Raw genomic sequence first — 15,842 nt, 5'->3', positions numbered from 1 at the left:
TCGCTCTTGTTGCCCAGGCTGGAGTGCCAGTGGCACACTCTCGGCTCACTGCAACCTCCGCCTCCCAGGTTCAAGCGATTCTCCTGCCTCAGCCTCCTGAGTAGCTGGAATTACAGGTGTCCACCACCACACCCAGCTAATTTTGTATTTTTAGTAGAGATGGGCTTTCTCCACGTTGGTCAGGCTGGTCTCGAACTCCCGACCTCATCAGGTGATCCACCCACCTCAGCCTCCCAAAGTGCTGGGATTACAGGTCTGAGCCACTGCACCCAGCCCAAAATAGTGTTATTCAATGTGATCACTCTCTGTACTGTATTCAAGGTTGATTCAGAGTAACTTTTCACCATGTCCATTTGTCAAAATCTCTTTTCTTTCATTTCTGTCTTAGAGCAGAAGGTGGCTTATTTCCCAAGGGTAGCCTTTCACTTGTGTGTTGTATCCTATCCCCTCTTGACGTGCTGGAGTCTGGTCCTCTTGTTTCTTTCTTACATCTTCTCCATCTATCTTCTGTCTTCAACTTTTCCTTTTCTTTTGGCTTCTGCTCCTCACCTTATACTCTTATTAACAGTCTTGCTGCTTCTCCTCATCAGACTACTTACTTTTCTTACCCTTTCCCTCCTTTTACTGCCAAACTTCTTAAAAGACTGCCTCCTCTTCCTCTTTAACCCATTCATCCAGTTGCCCTTTGAAACTTGGTTTCTTTCCCCACAGTTCCAGAGAAGTCCATTGACAAACTCCTACTTATTAAGTCAGCCATTTTTTCAGCCTTTCTTCTTTTTGATTTCTGCTTCCTATGGAAGTCTTACTCATCTTTTCTTTGAGACCACCTCCTTTCTCAGCTTCCATTGTTGTGTGCTCTTAGTTCTCTGCTTACTGCTCAGAGCTCTCCTCTAAGAGTTTTGACTTCCCCAAGAATTTTGACTTCCTCAGGCTGGAGTACAGTGGCGTGATCTCGGCTAGCTGAAGCCTCAACATTCCAGGCTCAAGTGATCCTCCCACCTCAGCCTCCCAAGTAGCTGGGACCACAGACACACGCCACCATACCTGACTAATTTTTGTATTTTTTGTAGAGATGGGGTTTTGCCATGTTGCCCAGGCTGGTCTCAAACTCCTGAGCTCAAGGTATCTGCCCGCTTTGGCGTCCCAATGTGCTGGGACTACAGTCAGGAGCCACTGCGCTTAGCTGAGAAAGGCATTTCTTAGGACTTTTTATCATGGACTAAGTGTTGTTATGTTGGCAGTTTATTTGCAGTTTGAAGATTGTGGTGTTAATGGCAAACTCTTAATTAAATTGATGTACATTTTCTGTAACCCTAGTTTCTTGATGTTGTGCCTAGCAGGAACTCAAGAAATATTCATTGGAATCATTCATTCAGTTATTTATTTATATGTTCAATAAATATTTACTAAATGACTAGTTGGTGAAATGAATTGTTTGTTAATTCAACAGTAGGTAACTTTTTTTCAAATTATCTAAATATGGTTTTCTTTGTCTTTTTCTTTCAACTTTGTTGAAGTTTGTTTTTTCCTAATTTGGGCAATTACTAATTAATTATCTGACTCTTGGATAAGTTACTTTACCTTTAGAAATCAATTTTCTGATTTTTACAATGGAATAATAATAGTGGCTACTTTCTGGGTTGTTGTAAGGATTGGATTTTTTTAAATGCACATAGCACATGCCTAGCATATAGTTATGGATCTGTAGTAATAGACGTTAGCTATTTTTCTTCTTCTTTTTTTTTTTTTTTGAGATGGAGTTTCTCTCTTGTCGCCCAGGCTGGAATGCAGTTGTGCAATCTTGTCTCACTGCAACCTCTGCCTCCCAGGTTCAAGTGATTCACCTGCCTTAGCCTCTCAAGTAGCTGGGATTACAGGCGCCCCCACCATGCCTGGCTAATTTTTGTATTTTTAGTAGAGACGGGGTTTCACCATGTTGGCCAGGCTGGTCTTGATCTCCCAACCTCAGGTGATCTGCCCGTCTCGGCCTCCCAAAGTGCTGGGATTACAGGTGTGCACCACTGCACCCAGCCTCATTATTATTCTTAATAGAATGTATCAGGTATAAGGCTTTGGTCCTCACAGTAAACATCTTGAGATAGGCATTGCTTTCCCCCTATTTCAAAGAAATAAACTGAGATTCAGAGGATTTAAATAATTTGCCAGAGGGCACAGCGCTAATCAATTGCAGATATAGGATATCCAGTTCTGTGGCCGGGCGCGGTGGCTCACGCTTGTAATCCCAGCACTTTGGGAGGCCGAGGCGGATCACGAAGTCAGGAGATTGAGACCACGGTGAAACCCCGTCTCTACTAAAAATACAAAAAATTAGCCGGGCGTGGTGGCGGGCGCCTGTAGTCCCAGCTACTCGGAGAGGCTGAGGCAGGAAAATGGCGTGAACCCGGGAGGCGGAGCTTGCAGTGAGCCGAGATTGTGCCACTGCACTCCAGCCTGGGTGACAGAGCAAGACTCCGTCTCAAAAAAAAAAAAAAAAAAAGGATATCCAGTTCCATAGCGTATGCCTTTTACCTACACCAAAAAGCATTTCAGCATCTTGTTTGACACTTAGGAATGAACTAGGAGTCACTTTATAGTGACTAAAATTAGCTAACGTTGTTCTCATTTGCCTTCTGAGAGGTAGGACATACCAAGGGAGTTCTGCCCTGTTGGAGAAACTCCAGTCCTGAAGGTTAGATTAATTAAGATTTTATCTTAAAACCACAGAATTCCAGAGTTTAGAAGGATTTTATGTAGCATTTTCCCTGTTCAATTACTGAATTCTCTCTCTAACCTTGTAGTCAAGGGGTCATCTGTTTTTTTCTTTAACCCTTCCAATGACAGAGAAGTCATCATTCACCCTCTCCCACTCCCAAGGCAGCTTATTTCACTCTGACCACGAGACAGCCCTTCCTTATGTCAGTCTGAATTCCTTTCCTGTGTCTTCCGCACGTTGGTCCCAGTTTGGTAGTGATGGCCACATGGAGTAAGTGGAACCCCTGTTTCCTAAGGCATCCTTTCAGATTCTTGCACTTTAGTCTCTATCATAACCCCCAAACACTTTATCTTCACCAGAGTAGCAGCTCCAGGCCTTTAATTCCTAGCTTCCCCTTGAACAAACACAACTGGGGTCCACTTTTGTTTTCTTCTTAGTGTGATATAGTTGGCTATCTCACGACCATTTTGCTTCTCCTCCAGTCTCTTAATACGTGGTACCACTCTCTACCCAGTTGTTCAAGCTAGAAACCCAGGAGTTTGTTCCCTTCACCATTCACATACCATTCATCAGCAAGTATTTTCATTATGTTTTTAAAAATTCATTCGGCTGGGACCAGTGGCTCATACCTGTAATCCCAGCACTTTGGGAGGCCGAGGCGAGTGGATCACGTGAGGTCAGGAGTTCGAGACCAGCCTGGCCAACGTGGCGAAACCCTGTCTCTACTAAAAATACAAAAATTAACCAGGCATGATGGTGGGCGCCTGTAATCCCAGCTACTAGGGAGGCTGAGGCAGGAGAATTGCTTGAACCCAGGAGGCAGAGGTTGCAGTGAGCCGAGATCACACCACTGTAGTCCAGCCTGGGTGACAGAATAAGACTTCATCTCAAAAAAAAAAAAAAAAATTTGTCTTTTTATTTTTTAAAATTGTAATTAAATTTCAAAATTTTTATTTATTTATTTTTTAAAAAACCCTTAGTATCACCTCAAGTATTTTCTTTTTTATTCCCAAATATAAAATCTTCTCCCCTACCATTATCTTGGTCCAGGCCACCATTATCTCTCCCCTATTCCTAAGTCTTGGCCACTCCCTACACTCATTTCTCCACATAGCAGCCAGAATTATCTCTTTAAAGCGCAAATCAGATTACACTATTTCCCTGATTAAAACTCTTCTTTGATCTCCCATTGCCCTTTCGACAAAATTCAAAGTGTTTTCCATGATCAACAAGGCCCTGTGTCATCTCAACCGTTCTTTCTTCCCTGTTGCTCACCCAGCCTTGGTCCCTGTTCTCCTTTATGTTCCTTGGACACGCCAAGCCTTTTCCGGTAGCCAACCCTTGCACTTCTTGTATCTATTGCCTGCGCTCTTTTCCTAGCTTTGCAAATGCCTGGCTCATTCTCATCTTTCAGGTCTCAGCTCACATCTCACTTTCTCAGAGAGGCCTGACCCCATTACTCCTCTAAGGCCCCATCTCATCATTCTGTAATTATCTATCTGCATTGTCATCTATCCTCATGAGAACATTACTTCTTTGGTGACTGGACCTACCTTACATTAACAGTTATATCCTCTGTAGGTGTCACAGTAGCTGGCTTATAGAAGGTGCTCAGTAACTATCTGAAGAATAAATGAATGGACTCATAATTGACTGAAAGGGTATTGGAGTCATATTAAAAATGAATTTGAGGCCGGGCCTGGTGGCTCATGCCTGTAATCCCAGCACTTTGGGAGGCCGAGGCGGGAAGATCACTTGAGGTCAGGAGTTCGAGACCAGCTCTGGCCAACATAATAAAACCCTGACTCCATTAAAAATACAAAAATTAGCTGGGCATGGTGGTGCCTGCCTGTATTGCCAGCTACTGGGGAGGCTGAAGCAGGAGAATTGTGTGAACCTGGGAGATGGAGGTTGCAGTGAGCCAAGATGGCGCCACTGCACTCCAGCCTGGGAGATGGAGTGAGACTCCATCTCAAAAAAAAAAAAAGAATTTGAACCCGAGCTTTGCCACTTCCTATGTGACTTTGGGCAAATTATGCTATCTCTCTGGGCTTTAATTGCCCCATCTGTGTAATAGCAATTCTATCTACCTTACAGAATGTTGTGCCGGTCAGTAAAGATATTGGCTGTGAAGGTACCCACCACAGTACCTGATACATATTAAGTATTCAGTCCACCACCAGTCAAAGCCTGGTGCTTAATTCTGAACATGCATAGAAGAGTTCTATCAAGTTTCAGCCTCATTAATGGAACTGTTTGTGTGTTGTGCCTGTGTGTGTGTGATCCATAAGACGCCTGTGACTTCCCTCAAGTAACACTTGCCTGGCTGGAAAGACGGTTCTAACCCAAGGTGTCAGCTGTTGCACTGAGTGATACTCAATCTGATTATCCAGAGGTGCCAAGCACAGAGCCTTCACTGGAGAGCTGAACACACACCCTAAAATTAAATTATCAGACCTAACATCGTGTGGCCCAGTCTGGTTGTCAAGATAGATGCTGTGTCTAGACAGTCATCTCCCTTGGGAAATCACAGTTGCTCAAAAAGAAGGCACGTGGTCTCCTGTTAAGAATACAAAACAGCCCTGTGAGCTGTTGAGGAAGAGGTTGCTGCTCGAGGTTGCATAGGCCTATGGAGCAGGGCTTGGGGAAAGAAGCTGTCTGCTTCTATACTCATGGGAGTCTCTGGATCATGGTGGTGGTCTTCTCCTTCACTCATGTCGGGACAACTGAGTCCATGGTGCATGGGAAGGCGGAGACATAGCTATCAGCTCTCCCAGAGCCAGTGACACTGTGCCTCCACTGAAGAGTGCTGGGAGGAATTGAAAGGCAAGTCTGGAATATGCATTACCTGCTGGGGAGGGGAGCAGAAATCTCCCTGCAACTTGCGTGCTTGGCATGATGATCTAGGTGGCTCCCTTCTGAAGGCTGTTAGGATGAGTGTTTTAAGGTGAGCACTCTAGAATTAGATAGACCTGGGTACCAATCCTGGTTATGCAGTGACCTTGATCAAATTATTGAATGTCCGAGCTGTAGTTTGCTATTATTAAATGGAGGTAATAATGACCTGTATCTTATCTAGTTGCTGTGAGGATTAGATGATATGGTGCATGTAAAAATATTAGCTTAGTGCCTGGCACATAGCCAGTGGTCAGTAAATGATCATTCTTTTTATTAGTCAGGATTTTGAGTTTAGTATTTCTTTTTCTTTTTTTCTTTTCTTTTTATTTTTTTCTGCTCTCTGCGAACAAAAAGTTTGATACTTCTGATGAACCTCACCCACATTGAACTTTCAGTCTTGCTTCCCATCTTGCTAACTGTGTTCCTTAGACAAGTTATGGAACCTCTCGGAGTCAGTGTTCTTATCTGTTACATGCAGTTTACAGTTCCCATCTCACAGTGAGGATGAAATGAGATCAGAGCACCTGATACATAGTAAGTGCTCAAAATACTTATTTCCTCCCACCTTGGTTCTCGAGTATCTGAAATACGGCCCCTTTAAGCTTGTTAAGATTCCTCACTAGCCTTGTATGCAGCTGTGGGCAGAGAGCTTTGGCAGAAGGAAAGACTTTTTGTTTTTTTCTAAATGACTGTTTCATAATCTGTTGGCTCAAATCTGCTGCTGCCACACCCTGTGCCTCTCAGGGTCCCTGGGTCCTGTTGCAGTTATCATATGCCTCGCCTTTAACCTAAATGACCCTGGGAAGTGGCTGCTATGGAAGGATTTACTGAATGCAAAATGGACTTTCTTCCCTGCTCTTTGGGGCAAAGCTGGCTCAGAGATTCTTAGCTGCAGGGGGAGGGGCTGGCAGGCCTGAACTGCAGTTGGACTTAGCAGCCAGGGGTTTTCTGGTTTTCATTAAAATTCTCTGGCTGTCTTTCGGGATAGCTCCATTGGATATGACTGTGCACTGGAGCCGGTTGTGCTGCTCTCTCAGCTATACACACCCATCAAATCACAGTGCCCCTGAGGACGAGAGAAAATTGAAGGTAGGGAATAGCCTGGCTGAGGGGTCTTGCTCAGCAATCTTTGTGGTAAGGGGCCTCCATTTATAACTGCAGAGCTTGAGTTTTGCAAAGTCTTAAATACAGATGGGGAGGCAGACATGGCTGAGCTGGGAATGGGTTGCAGAGAGAATCCTGTTACAGCTTGCTTTTGAGGATGGACTTGCTCTTGAGGACAGATGGAGGTTTCCTGGCAGCTATCGGGGTCCCCAGATGCTACATTAATGAAAATGGCCTGATCTGATTATTCTTTTTTGTTTTTGTTTGTTTTTTCATTTGATCTGATGATTCTTTGAAGTTACTTGATACCCTCATATGCCCAAGGGGGTTGAGGTTGGATGATGCAGTTTTCTAAGGGTGACAGGCTGAATTAAAGAGGATTGAGATTTTTATTTATTTATTATTGTTTTCTTAATTCCCAATGCGATAGCAGAGGATTCAGTTTTGAATGTTAATTTCTAGTGGCTGAAGGAATCTCACTTGAGACTGAAACTTGAGCCTGCAGACCTAGGTTCAAATTATGACTCTGCTATTAACTTGCTTTATGACCTTGGGCAAGTTACTTTCCTGGGTCTCAGCTTCACCGTGTGATTGTAGGGATTAAATGAGATAAATTATGTAAAGCTCTTGGCATATCGAGTGTTCTCAACAAATGGGAGATGTCATTAGAAATTGACCTAGATTTGACCTGTCACTCCAGCTTGCCAAAATATATTCTAATTCTGTCATGTAAAACATTTGTTCTGCATCCCTCCCAGCTTTGTGTCATTTAAGAACTTGAGGCAGGCTGGGCTCAGTGGCTCACACCTGTAATCCCAGCACTTTGGGAAGCCAAGGTGGGCGGATCACCTGAGGTCAGGGGTTCGAGACCAGCCTGACCAACATGGTGAAACCCTGTTTCTACTAAAAATACAAAAATTAGCTGGGCATGGTAGCATGTGCCTGTAATCCTGGCTACTCTGGAGGCTAAGGCAGGAGAATCACTTGAACCCGGAAAGCAGAGGTTGTAGTGAGCTGAGGTCATGCCGTTGCATTCCAGCATCCCAGCCTGAGCGACAGAGCAAGACTCTGTCTCAAAAAAAAAAAAAAAAAAAAGAATTTGAGGCAAACATGTTCCCTAGGGCAAGCTGAAACTCCTCTCCCTGGAAAAATACATCAAAACCATATTATTACATTCCCCAGTGAGATGCTTAAGATGTTGGGTATTTCATATCTAGGTAACTTAGAAAAAATGGATTTTTCCTATCATTCTTGATAGATAGATTATGAGAAAGCCATTTTAATTGATATTGGGTATAAATGTTCCCTGATGTTACTCCCAAGAGAGCATGATTAAGGTTCCTATTTGCCTTTAGAGTAAACTCCTTTTCCATTCTCTTCTCCTTTTACTCTCCTCTTCAAACCCTGTGTTCTAGCTATGGTGGACTGCTTACATAAAAATAATTAATGCGAAACATACAATGCATATGAAAGAATGTTTTAAATACATATTTACAGTTTAAAGAAGAACATAAAAATTGTGGCCAGATGCAGTAGCACATGTTTGCAATTCCAGCTACTCAGGTGGCTGAGGTTGGAGGATTGCTTGAGGCCAGGAGTTCAAGACCAGCCTGGGCAAAATAGTGAGATGCTGTCTCAAAAAATAAAAGAAAGAAAATTGTGAATTTGCCATCCAATTTATCAGATGGAACATTATTTGTATCCTAGAAGCTGTTTGTCTACTCTCTGCCCTGAAATCATACCCCCTTTCCTTCTCACCAGACATAATGATTATCTTGACTTTTGTGTTCATCGTTCTTACTTTTCTGTACAGTTTAACCACCTATGTTTGTATTACTAAAACAAATGTTGTTTTTTAAAAAACCAAGAAGCAAGCACAAACCTAGCAAGCTTTGTCACTGTTAGATCTAAACTCTGGGTCATAATATAGCTTTAGATTCCCAGGGGGTTTAAAAGGCTCTAATGGGGAAGTCAGTGGGCAAGGGTGTGAGTGAGTCCTAGGAAATGAGGATCACTACTATTGAGACATCTGACAGGGTTGTAGTGTGGGCACACACTGGACATACGGAATATGGTCACAAAGAGTGGACGGCTCTGTCTTTTCTACTTCCAGTCTTTCTTTGGCCTCCTTTCAGCTCTCAAGGAGTAGGTCAAAGCAAAACTCTTCTGTAGGATAAAGTGAATGTCACCAACTAAGCCAAACAAATAGTGTGGAGGGGATGAGCAGGTACTTCATCAGCACATGGTCAAGACAAATAGAGGCAGAAAAGAACCTCGACCAAGTTTACCTATGCATTTTTTGTCAGGTTAAAAAAAGAATATGCAGGCCGGGCCTGGTGGCTCACACCTGTAATCCCAGCACTTTGGGAGGCCAAGGCAGGCGGATCACCTGAGGTTGGGAGTTTGAGACCAGTCTGACCAACATGGAGAAATCCCATCTCTCCTAAAAATACAGAATTAGCCAGGTGTGGTGGCACATGCCTATAATCCCGGCTACTCTGGAGGCTGAGGCAGGAGAATCGCTTGAACCTGGGAGGCGGAGGTTGCTTTGTGCCGAGATTGCACCATTGTACTCCAGCCTGGCCAAGAAGAGCGAAACTCCATCTCAAAAAAAAAAAAAAAAAAAAGAATATGCAGCACCACTTATGGAATATTCTTACCCAAACGTTGACTTCTAAAATCTCATCAAGCCTCTAGAGCTAACTTTAATATATTGGAAAGATGGGGGAAAGGATGACAAGTTGAATTACACTCTAAGGAAACAAACAGAAAAATTTAGAATGTGGAACATTCTGTCAGACAACTGACTTGGCTTCCGCAACAAGTCAATGACATGAAAAAATAATAAAGTGACTTAAGAATTATAACCAGATGTCATGTGTGAACCTTGTTTTGATTTGATAGTCAATGTGTTAGTTTGCTAGGGCTGCCATAACAAAATACCACACACTGGATGGCTTAAGCAACAGAAATTAATATTTTCACAGTTCTGGAGGCTAGGAGTCCAAGATCAAGGTGCTGGCAGGATTGGTTTCCTCTGAGGCCTCTCTTCTTGGCTTGCAGATGGCTGCCCTCTTGACACCTCGTTGCATGGTCATTTCTCTGTATATGCACACTCCCAGTGTGCTGCTACATGTCTTATTCTCCTCTTTATATAAGGACACCAGTTAGATTGGATTATGGCCCACCCTAACAATCTCATTTTAACTTCATTACCTCTTTAACGGCTCTATCTCCAAATACATGAACAGTCACATTCTAAGGTACTGGGAATTAGGGCTTCAACATATGTATGAACTTGTGAGGGGACACAATTTAGTTTAATTGCAAAGAGACTTTTTTTTTTTTTTTTTTGAGATGGAGTCTTGCTCTGTCACCCAGGCTGAAGTGCAATGGCATGATCTCAGCTCACTGAAACCTCTGCCTCCCGGGTTCAAGCAATTCTCCTGCCTCAGCCTCCTGAGTAGCTGGGATTACAGGTGCGTGCTACCATGCCCAGCTAATTTTTGTATTTTTAGTGGAGATGGGGTTTCACCATGTGGGCCAGGCTGGTCTCGAACTCCTGGCCTCAGGTGATCCGCCCACCTCAGCCTCCTAAAGTGCTGGGATTATAGGCATGAGCCACCACACGTGCCAAAAAAAGACCGTTTTTTTTTTTTTGTTTGTTTTGTTTTTTTTTTTGAGACAGGGTCTCGCTTTGTCACCCAGGCTGGAGTACAGTGGCATGAACACGGCTCACCATAGCCTTGACCTCCTGAGCTCAAGCAGTCCTCCCAAGAAGCTGGGACTACAGGCATATACCACCACACCCAACTAATTTTTTTTTTTTGAAGAGATGAGGTCTCACCATGTTGCCCAGGCTACTCTTGAACTCCTGGGCTCAAGCGATCCTCCTGCTTTGGCCTCCCAAAATGCTGGGATTATAGGCATGAACCACCACACCTGGCATTGAAAAGACATCAAAAAAACTTTTTAAATGGCTTTTGGGTTATAAGTGGTTTTTGGTTACATGGATAAATTCTACAGTGGTGAATTCTGAGATTTTAGTGCACCTGTCAACAAAACAGTGTACACCGTACCCAATATGTGGTCTTTTATCTCTCACTCCCCTTGCCCTCTCCTTCCCCAGGTCACAAATTTCATTATATTGCTCTGTATTGTTTTTGTGTCCTCATAGCTTAGTTCCCACTTAAGTGAGAAAATAAGGTATCTGGTTTTCCATTCCTGAGTTACTTCACTTAGAATAACGGCTTCCAGCTCAATCCAAGTTGCTGCAAAAGACATTATTCTATTCATTTTCATGGCTGAGTAGTATTCCATGGTGGATATATACCACATTTTCTTTATCCACTCATTGGTTGATGGGCGCTTAGGTCGGTTCCATATCTTTGCAATTGTGAATTGTGCTGCTACAAGTATGCATATAGATGTGTGTAAAAAGACATTTTTGAGATGATATCAAGGAATTACTGTTACTTTTATTCAGGTGTGATAATAATAGTATAAGAAGATGAATAATATAGAGATGAGTTCTGAGGTACATGGGGATAAAATGATATGATGTAGAATTTGTTTAAAAATATTTAAACAGCCTGGATGCTAAGTTTCATACCTGTAATCCCAGCACTTTGGGAGACTGAGGCAGGTGGTTTGCTGCATCCCAGAGGTTGAGGCTGCAGTGAGCCATGATGACACCACCGCACTCCAGCCTGGGCAATGAGCGAGACCCTGTCTCAAAATAATAATAATAATAAAATATTTAAGCAAATAAAAAAATGGGGGGAAAAGGGATAGATTAACATGTTAAAATCTTGGTAATTGTTGAATTTTGGTAATGGGTGTTGGGGGTCTACTTTTATGTGTGTTTGAAAACTTTATAATTATATATTTAAAATATTTCAACACAACACAAAAGAGGGTTTAATGGCGGTGGGGTTGTTGGCGATGGCTGTCTTCAATGTGTCTGTCTCTTGAGTTATACTTCTTTAGTCTGGTTGGCTACTTCCTGTGGTAGTCATGTTGGGGTCCTATGTTGCTTGTCTTTGGGCTAGATCTGTAGATGTTTCCTGTATACCACTTAGCGAAGGACATCCTCCAGGAGCTTTTTTTTGTTTGTTTTTGAGAAAGGGTCTCACTCAGTTGCCCAGGCTGGAGTGCAGTGATGTGAAACAGCTCATTGTAGCCTCGAACTCTTGGGCTCAAGTGATCCTCTCAAGTACCTGGGACCACAGGTGCATGCCACCATGCCTGGCTAACTTTTTCACTTTTTGTGGAGATAGGGTCTCGCCATGTTGGCCAGGCTGCTCCCAAACTGCTGTGCTTAAGCAATCCTGCTGTCTTAGCCTCCCAAAGTAGGAGCTTCTTATAAAACAGTGCATGGAATATGAATTTCTGGGTCTTGTATACTTTAAAGTATCTTTGTTCTATTCTCATGCTTTATTGGTAGTTTATTTGGGTATTGCATTCTAAGTTGAAAATCATCTTCCTTCAGATTTTAAAGGCATTACTTTATTGTCTTTTTATTGTTGCTGTAGAGAAGTTGGAAGGGGTCTGATTTCTGATTCTTTATATATAACCTATTTGTCTTTCCGTCCTCTCTGATGGTTTGTAAAATCTTCTCTTTGTCTGCAGTTTTCTGAATTTCACAGTGTGCTTGGTGTGCTGGGCCCTTTCAATCTGGCAACCTGCATCCTTCAGTTCTCTGAAATTTTATTGAATTATATTGTTATGATTTTTCTTTTTTCTGTTCTTTCCTGGGAATTTCTCTTATTTGGATATAGGACCCCTCCTGTACTGAACCTTTAGAATATTCTTAACTTCTCTCTGTTGTTTCCATATCTTTGTCTTTTGATTTTATTCTTTAGAAGATTTCAATTTTATCTTTCAATCCTTTTATTGAAGATTTAAAAAAATGTCTGCTATTATGTTGTCAATGTCTAGGAGCTCTTTTTGTTCTCTGTGTTTCCTTTATATAGCATCCTATTTTTGTTTCCTGGATGTAGTTTTATTTCATTTTTGTGAGAATATTAATGGTATTTCCACCCTTGCATATTATCTGTTTCCTTCAAGTCACTTTTTTGTGTGTTTGCCATGGTCTGTATCTTTATTAGAGGCTTTCCCAAGATGTCACTCTAAAATGTGATCCTTGGCTGTGTTGCTCCTGATTAAGAGGAGGAGGAAAAGAAGCTGTCAAGACGTTGACATTATGCTCAATGAAAGAAGTCACTCACAAAAGACCACACAGTGTAGGATTTCATTTATATGAAATGGCTGGAATGGACACATCTATAGAGACAAAAAAATAGATCAGTAGTTACTTGCAGCTGGGGAGTGGGGGGAATGCAGAGTGACTACTAATGTATGTAGGATTTTCATTGGGAGAATGGAAAATGTTCTAAAATTGATTGTGGTGATGGTTGTACAACTCTGTGAATATGCTAAAAACCATTGAAATGTATGTTTTATTTTTTTTCGTTTAGTTCCTAGAGCAAAATTGTATATTTTAAAAGGGTGAATTATATGGTATGTGACATAAAGCTCTTTTTAAAAACTACCATCAGGAAACTCTGAATACAGAATGGAGATAATTAGCTCTGAGCCTCACGGTAGGGTGATCTGGATGGGCTGTTTGTTGGGCTCCCCTGATGTTACCATCTTCAGGTTTTCCCTTGGGTACATTCACCAGCAAAGAGTATTTCACTCTTCTTCGGATGGTGGGGTTCTATCTGACTATGTGTTGGTACTCAAGAGAAGGAGCATGGGAACCTTTGCACTCTACCTTCTGTAAACATAGTGCCTTATCTATGATATGTTTCCCCCTCATCCACACTGGATACTGCCAGGCCAAAGACACTCTTACTTTTTATTATGGGGAATGCCAAAGATTTACAAAAGTAGGGAGGGCAATACAGTGAATTCCCATTACCCATCATTCAGGTTCACTAGTTTTCAGTTGATGGATATTTTAGTTTGCTCTGTATCCCCCAATCCCCTTCCTCAGATTATTTCAAGCAAATACTGGATATTTCTGTTTTGTGCTCCCCAGAGACAGGCCTTTGGAGTTTTGTTAATGACGAGGGGGAATCTAGGTATCTAACTCCTTGAGTAGCCTTCTCTCTTGTGTTCTTTCTTCTAGCATCCTATACACCTGCTCCAGGAGTACAAGGTACTGTCAGTTCCTGTGTTTTTTAAGGATTCTGTGGTTTAAATCAGCTGAATTCCGCATTTTCTGAGTATGCTAAGTCAATTACTACTTGTTCATCTGCTTCCCAAGCTTCCAAAATTTGACACCATTGTCTTCTCTTATCTTCTCTATACTTATAAGGTTTTTTTAATAAGAAGAAAGCACTTTACTGAATTTTCGTGGGGTTTTTGGAATAAGTGAAATTCGATGCAGTAGTTCAGTGTGACACCTTCTCCAGATTGGCTGCTCTTTTTTTTCTTTTCAATCTTGCCCTATCCTATTGTTAGTCCATTTTTTCATTACTACAAATAAATACTTGAAGCTGGGAAAATTATAAAGAAAAGAGATTTAACTGGCTCACAGTTTTACAGGCTTTACAGGAAGCATGGTGCTGGCCTCTGCTTCTGGTGAGACCTCAGAAAGCTTACAGTCATGACAGAAGGTGACCGGGAGCCGGAATGTTACATGTGAGAGTGGAAACAAGGGAGAGTGAGGACAGAGGTGCCACACTCTTAACCAGATCTCACATGAACTACCGGAGCCAGAATTCACTCATCACCAAGGGGATGGTGCTAACCATTCATGATGGATCTATCCCATGATCCAAACACCCCACACCAGGCCACACCTCCAACATTGAGGATTACATTTCTTTTTTTTTTTTTTTTTTTTTTTTTGAGACGGAGTCTTTCTCTGTCCCCCAGGCTGGAGTGCAGTGGCGCGATCTCGGCTTACCGCAACCTCCATCTCCTGGGTTCACACCATTCTCCTGCCTCAGCCTCCCAAGTAGCTGGGACTACAGGTGCCTGCCAACATGCCCAGCTAATTTTTTTTATATTTTTAGTAGAGACGGGGTTTCACTGTGTTAGCCAGGATTGTCTCGATCTCCAGACCTCGTGATCTGCCGGCCTTGGCCTCCCTAAGTGCTGGGATTACAGGCTTGAGCCACCGCGCCCGGCCTCGAGGATTACATTTCAACATGAGATTTGAAGGGGACAGATATCCAAATCATATCACATATCCTATTCTACTCGGCCCTATGGCCTTATTTTTTTTCATGTATGTGTGTATGTGTATCTATATCTATGTCTTTTTTTTGAGACAGGGTCTTGCTGTGTACCCTAGGTGGGAGTGCAGTGGCATGATCAGAGGTCACTGTGGCCTCAGCCTCCCAGGCTCAAGTGATCCTCCCATCTCAGTCTCCCTTGTAGCTAGGGCTACAGGTACACACCACCACGCCTGACTAATTTTTTAATTTTTTTGAAGAGATGGGGGTCTCACTATGTTGCCTAGGCAAGTCTCAAACTCCTGAGCTCAAGCAATCCTCCCACTTTGGCTTCCCAAAGTGCTGGGATTATAGATGTGAGTCACCATGCCTGGCCTTGTATCTATATCATCTGTCTATATCTGTTTATCTATACCTATGTATATATTTTATTTGCCTGGAAAACTCCTTTTCAATTCTTTAAGAACAAAGAGGACTTTTTCCGTATTTTAACATGCTTCTCTTTTGACCTTAAGCCCAGGCAAAGGTAAGGAGTCCCAGCTTCTGTGTACTCCCCTCTTATTATAGAAGTGTTTACTTGCACTTTGCTGCATTACAGTTTGTTTACCTATCTGTCCTGGCTTGTGAAGTAACAACTATACGTTATTTTTCTTTGTATCATGAGCACAGTGGCTCACTCCCAGTAAACATGTTAACTTTCAGACTAGATAATTCAGCATTGTAATTTCAGGAGTGGGGACAGATGAGCTGCAGTGCCCCTTTCCTTCTTGTCTTTTACAAGCACAACTGTTTGGTAAATATAAAGGAGCAAAACATGCCCTGTGACTTGTTGTTATGCAATGTTTTTCCCTTTGCTTTCAAGTCTGGTGTTTTTTACGCAGTCAGCAGGTTGCAGAGGGATTGAGGGCAGCTATAAGAGTGTAAACATCCTAACAAAG

General features: G+C 42.4%; 1 protein-coding gene across 3 annotated transcripts in view; it reads left to right on the top strand.

The window, feature by feature from the left end:
• The window catches only part of RAB30 (RAB30, member RAS oncogene family), a 95,828-nt gene that overhangs the window by 32,316 nt on the left and 47,670 nt on the right, over positions 1-15,842 (top strand). Inside the window, exon 1 of one of the 3 annotated variants that reach the window (XM_055283099.2) lies at positions 6,338-6,700. The exons of the other annotated variants lie outside the window; for them this stretch is intronic. The gene's annotated coding sequence lies outside the window, so the exon portion shown is untranslated. Of the gene's footprint in view, positions 1-6,337; positions 6,701-15,842 lie in introns of those variants that run through there. 3 annotated transcript variants of the gene reach the window in all.

Source organism: Symphalangus syndactylus, chromosome 6 (genome assembly GCF_028878055.3).
Source record: "Symphalangus syndactylus isolate Jambi chromosome 6, NHGRI_mSymSyn1-v2.1_pri, whole genome shotgun sequence".
Taxonomy (NCBI): Eukaryota; Metazoa; Chordata; class Mammalia; order Primates; family Hylobatidae; genus Symphalangus; species Symphalangus syndactylus.
The sequence above is the reverse complement of the archived record's forward strand: the minus strand, read 5'-3'. Positions and strand labels throughout refer to the sequence as shown.